The sequence below is a fragment of the Asparagus officinalis genome, chromosome 6 (genome assembly GCF_001876935.1).
Source record: "Asparagus officinalis chromosome 6, Aspof.V1, whole genome shotgun sequence".
In the NCBI taxonomy this organism is placed as follows: Eukaryota; Viridiplantae; Streptophyta; class Magnoliopsida; order Asparagales; family Asparagaceae; genus Asparagus; species Asparagus officinalis.
In genome coordinates, this window is record NC_033799.1 from 2252778 (window position 1) to 2258941 (window position 6164).

Below are 6164 nucleotides of genomic sequence, written 5' to 3' on the forward strand. Positions count from 1 at the left end.
ACCAGAAAATTATTTAAACCAGTATTAAAATTTACGGTCATTACACCAAACCTTGAAGTTTGTCCCATTTAGCATGGGAATTAAGTTGATGTTAGCAAAAATTATTGCAGCAGATGCATTAGCTAAAATAAAACAAAATTGCTCACATTAATAACCATAATTAATAATTAAAAAAATTCAAATAATGACAAATCCCATCCAAGAAATCTGGCACAACATTAATATCAAGTCTTTGGACAGTAATATTAACTTGTAAGTGATACCTTGTTGCAACGATCAAACATTGACAATAACTCATGTCAAATAATAAAACTATCTTTGGATTGATTCATTATTCACATGTAAACCTTATAATTGTCACACGTTTATCATCGCAGATGTGTATGCAGTCTAAATAAATATTAACATTCCTTTGGGCCGATTAAATATTTACACGAAAGCATGCACACAAACATCTCACATTCCTCATGAACAATCTACACAAGAGAGGTTACTTTGGCAACTTCTTGTTTCAATTAACCAATTGGAGTGAGAGACAACTGTAATACCTTAGTATCATAATATTTGAATTAAATAATTGATTAACTACCAAATTAGATTTAAATTAAAAGGTTTTAATTTAAATCAACTGAATTTCCAAAAAACTTAATTAGGGTCTCATAGCTTAATTAGGGCCCATAACTTAATAAATTAAGTATATCAAAGTGGACCCATGAAAAGCCGAGGCTTAACCATAGTGAAAACGAAGTTCGCTTGACTTCGAACGCGAGGTTCGACTGTATTGAGTACAAGACTCACCTAAGAACGAACGCGAGGTTCGTTTAAAAAAATGAACGTGAAGTTCAACTTGAGAACGAACGTGAGGTTAGTTTGGATTGAGCTCAGGGCTTGCCTGAGGATGAACGCGGAGTTTGACCTGAGAATGAACGCAATGTTCAACTTGAGAACGAACGCGAGGTTCGACTTGAATTGAGCGCGAGGCTCACCTAAGAACTGAGCGCGAGGCTCAACTTGAATTGAGCGTGAGGCTCATCTGAGAACTGAGCGCGAGGCTCAACTAAGAATTAAGCGCGAGGCTCAACTTGAATTGAGCGCGAGGCTCACCTGAGAACTGAGTGAGAGGCTCAACTAAGAACTGAGCGCGAGGCTCAACTTCAATTGAGCGCGAGGCTCACCTGAGAACGAACGCTAGGTTCGTCTGAGTTGAGTGTGAGGCTCAATCTGAGAACGAACGCTAAGTTCGTTTGAATTGAGCGCGAGGCTCAACCTTAGAACGAACGCTAAGTTCGTTTGAATTGAGCGCGAGGCTCAACCTGAGAACGAACGCGAAGTTCGTTTGATGCTTTCAAGCCTCACCAAAATTTAAGGTAACCACCTCCTTAATTTTCGCCACGTTTTCACGCACGAACCCTTAGGGTTTCAAACTGAAACCGCCGCCGCCATTGCTCCTGCACCCAAAGGTCGAAACCCTAGGGTTTCCTTACGCAGCCGTCGCCGTCGGAGTCGAGAGCGAGGCCGCCACCGAAACTTCGCCGGCGAGGAGCACGGGACCGAAGACCAAACCCAAAAAAATCCAAAAAATTCCTCGATTTTATTTTCAAATCCAGATCCAGAATCGGAAAAAACAAATGATGATTTCTTGATCCAGATCCCAAAAAATCGAAGAAAAAATCCAAAAAATTTAAAAACTTTACTGTTCACGATGAATTTTTTACCGTTCATCCGAAAAAAAATATAACTGTTCATCCGAACGTTACTGTTCATCTGAGAACAGTTATGAATCCAAATCAGAGATTTTAAGATCAAAAAAACCAATTTTTAAGAACTTAAACCCCTAAGAATTAATCACGGGTTACTCTGATACCACTCGTTAGATCTAATATATGAGATCTAAATCATAAAGGCATGATTAATTCAAAGAGATTAACAAGAATCAAAAGGAGCGGAAGCTTATACCTGAATCCATAGATGAAACTTTGAGATGGGTTTTGGATCTTCTAACCTTAGGGTTTCTCTTGCCAAATTTCTCTCTAGATGGGGGGTGAAAAGAATTAGAGAATGTAACCCTAGATTAGGGACCATAACCACTTATTTATAGGTATTGTACATTTGTAATTTGGCCCCTCATCAAATTACAATTACAACCTGGTATCTGCACATATAATCTCATGATTTATTTAAATACCCATTAACCCAAATTGATTGATCACTTTAGTGAGTTATCCTGAAGGATAGCAATACACACAGATTAATCATATGTGCCCACAAATAGATTTAATTAGATTTAAATCCAACAAATCCAAGCAGCAGAAGGCAGATGATTGAGTAAATGATGATAATTTCATAAAGATTTATGTAGGAACAAGTCGTTTTGAGCCATCTTAATGACTCGCTTTTTAAGGTTCCACTTTCAAGAGTGGTGAAGAAAAATTTTATGCTATTTAAGTAAAGAAACTTCTAATAAGTATCTCATTCTTATTAAATGTTTTTTTTGGAGAACGTTCATATTAAGAATTAGTCGCGCGACGCACATGGAGATATTCTAACTATAAAGAATCTCTTGATATCTCCTTTTTTTAATGCAATTCTCAATTCGCTATCACATTTGGAAAAGGATGTTTTTTTGTTTGAACACAGTTTATAACTAGCAAATCTTTTTATTGATATTGATCTTTACTCTATAGAATATTATATACATGACCCCACACGTTAAATTGCCTAAGGACATTAGGGATTGAATGTGACCTAAATATGATGGCAGTACAATTTGTACTGTCCATTTAATTTGAATGTAATGGCAAACTTAAGGGAGACATATATAAGAGAGTATTCCCTAACGAATGAGATTTGGTGAGTAATTGTAGCTTGCTTCAAGCTAAAGTCTTTAAATAAATTACGAGTTGTCTCACTGTTAGAATTAATATAAAACTATAATAATTGATCCTCACCATAGCTTCAGAGTTTTGGTGTAATGGTTAGAGTAACTAAATTTAAGATGATATTAGAGCAACCCAGGTTCAAATCTCACCGGTGAGTCCAGGTTTCGACCCATAAAAAAGGGCGTTCGACCTGCGGGGGCATGTTAGAATTAATATAAAACTATAATTCTTAATCTTCATCATAACTTTGGAGTTTTGATCTAATGGTTAAAGGAACTAAATTTAAGACTCACATTCAGCTAGCATGACACGAAAGCGAAAAATCAAAGTGTAAAACATATATATGTTGTAGGATGACAAGATACTCAGTCGACTTCTTTTGATAATTGCCGGGACATTTTATAGGACGAGATGCAAATATGAACTCGCTCCTAACTTTTCACAATTAAACACCAGCAAATAGTTGGTAACGGCTCAAGTACTTGTTATGCCTCTGCAGCATCTCCTAAAAAAAAATGCAGCGATTTCATAATCAATTGAAGGTGCTTGTTGAGTTGTGGGCTGAAGAAGTGAGTAGCGTGCGTGGCTTTCTTGTGAGTAAGTGATCATGCACATTCATGCTGTTTAATTAGCGCAAAAAAAAAAAAAAACACATCTAGTTTAAGTTATATTTAACTTCTTCTAAAACACTGCAATGAGATCATTCTGAAAGTGGAAAAGTAAGGACCTAATATATATGTTGGCCGAAATTTTGGTTTTGAAGAGGTTCGTTCTATTTTCATTTTATTCTACTCCAAGGGACGGTCATAGTAATATTAAACTATAGAGATCAATCAAAGCTAAAAATATGTGACATGATATATGCATCCACCCGAGTTTGAGTTGCTCAACTTTCTTTTTTTCTTCCCACTTTTTTCCTTCTTGGGCTTTTTCCAAATAAGGCCTGGGCCTACGCTAATTGAGAGAACTGGGCTGCGCACTTTTAGCGGGTAACAAAATCAAAGCTCGGTGAGAACAGAGGGACAGAGGAAAAAATAGACGGGGGTAAAAAAATGGCACCAAAAAATTTCTCCCTGATCTCCTCCACGATCAAACCCGCATTCCCCAAATCCAAATCGTTTCCCTCTGAAACCCCAACCCTAGCGGCCTAGCCCAATTTCCAGGCCCAAACCCTCTCTTTTCCCGCCAAAATCCCCTCCCATTTCCCCTTCAGCATTCTCTTCTTCATCCCCCAAGTGAGCTACTTTACGAGTTTTGGATGTCAACTTTTTGTTATGCAAGATTACTGGTCAATGGGTTTTTTTAATGGATTTTTCGAATTCCATGCAGTTGTTGTTCAAATATTTTGCTGATTGGGTCTGAACAACCAAAGGGCTTAATACCGCCAGCAGCAATGTTGAGGGTCAGTTAATTTTCTTTCTTTAGCTATCAAATTCATATATATTTCTAATGTATTGTGAGAATTGGGTTTTATTTATATAATCTATTCCCCCCCCCTGGGAAAATTTTTGTTACAGGTGGAGAAATTAACCCCGTTTATGTTGTTTGGCTGTCATTCCCATTTCAATTGCTTGATGTACGCTGCTATGGATTTACTTCATGCACATTGTATTAATATATATCCTATATAAGGCGGCGAGGTTCTAATTTATACATCTTGGGTAGAGCGTATATGGTTATTGAAATGTTCCAATGAGCTTTGTATCTGCATCCTACCAAGAAAATATGGATAATAATAATAATAATGATATGCAGTGTTTATATATCTGTTCCTTTTACATACATGCTTATGAACTGTGCAGTTGCGATATAACGTCTGCTATATATAATTGATATATAGTGTTTATTAAAGATATGTAACAAGAATAGTATACAACTAATGTATGAGTGCTTTTAATCAGGTAGTTCCATTACAACGAGCTATATATAAAACTCCTTGCGATTCTTAAAACTTCTTCCTATTTTATGTGAATGTTCTGATAAATTCAGACATTGCCTGAATTTGGCTAGTGTTCTCGGATTGGGATAGAAATGCTGTTTTTATATATCCATCAGATGTCAGAGTGGATTCGGAGGCAGATAATATTTTCAGATTTGGTTAAAATGATGCGAAAAATTAGCATGATCTGAGAACCATCTTTTTTCAGTGAGGATTAAGTTGCGGGTGGGCTCTATTGGAAACCGATTAATAGTATTGTTACGGGCACTACTTAGTCGAACTTGGTGCAGGAGATGAACTATGGCTGATAATTCCTAGAAGCGACTAAATAGTTAGTACCTGACATTTTTAATATACACGTCTTGGTTGACATGTACATGAGTATTGTTAGAAGGATAACAAAAAATTATTTTTTTGTTGCTTCTTATCGAACCCCTTTTTCTCTTGACATGTTTGCTTTAGGGTCACGTAGATCACTGGATAACTGCTAGTGTAAAGTGTTGTCTAATTACCATCGAGCTTCACCAATTATGTGAGCATTATCTTGATGGTGGCAGATGAAAACATATCGGTTCTTCTTTTCGTAGTTTGTTCATGGCTGAGAAAGCGCGAGATAATTTTGGCAGAGGGTACAGCCGAAAACATGTGGTTATTTGAGAGACGCGGATGTGGAATTCTTTCAGGATATGAGGCCATTCTTAGTCTCGTACTCATTGAAGATTTATTAAATTGTCAGCATAATACTTGATACAAATTATAGCAATGTATGGGGCGACCGTGTATATATCATCTGACTACATGCAAATGTGAACAATCTTGGAAGAAATCTAATTGGTAGGGTCTGAATTTGACTGTGGAAATACAAATAGATGAGGTTCATGGTTAAGTTTTTGTGACGAATACCTCCATTTAGATATAGTGAACATGCCACTTTACTCAAAGATCGCTACCCTCAGCCTTTTTAGGAAGGGTGGTGCCTTAGGGATCTAAAAATATGGGACCCTACATGGGACAGGTGAGGTGTCGGCTTCCTATCTCATGATGCATTGTTCATGAATAGAACATGATGATGCACTATTCATGAACAGTGCATCATGGGACAGTGAGCCGACACCTCACCTGTCCCATGTAGGGTCAGTGGCGGATCTAGAGCTTTTTTAGTGGTGGTTCAAAATATGTTTGAATTTTTTTTCCGAACGATATCCCCTTTGATGCAATGAAAGTATAAAAATGTCCTTGTAAAGTTACATAAAGTAAATCTATTACATATGATTAATTAATGTATATAACTAAATCATTTGACATTAGTATATAAGCTTGGACTTAAGACTTTATTTATACTTATG

The 6164-nt window shown here is 36.8% G+C and overlaps 1 long non-coding RNA gene across 1 annotated transcript; it reads left to right on the forward strand.

The window, feature by feature from the left end:
* Nucleotides 3915-4642, forward strand: LOC109845296. The gene is made up of 3 exons (XR_002248284.1): nucleotides 3915-4114; nucleotides 4209-4281; nucleotides 4397-4642. It is a non-coding gene; the product is annotated as an uncharacterized LOC109845296 (long non-coding RNA).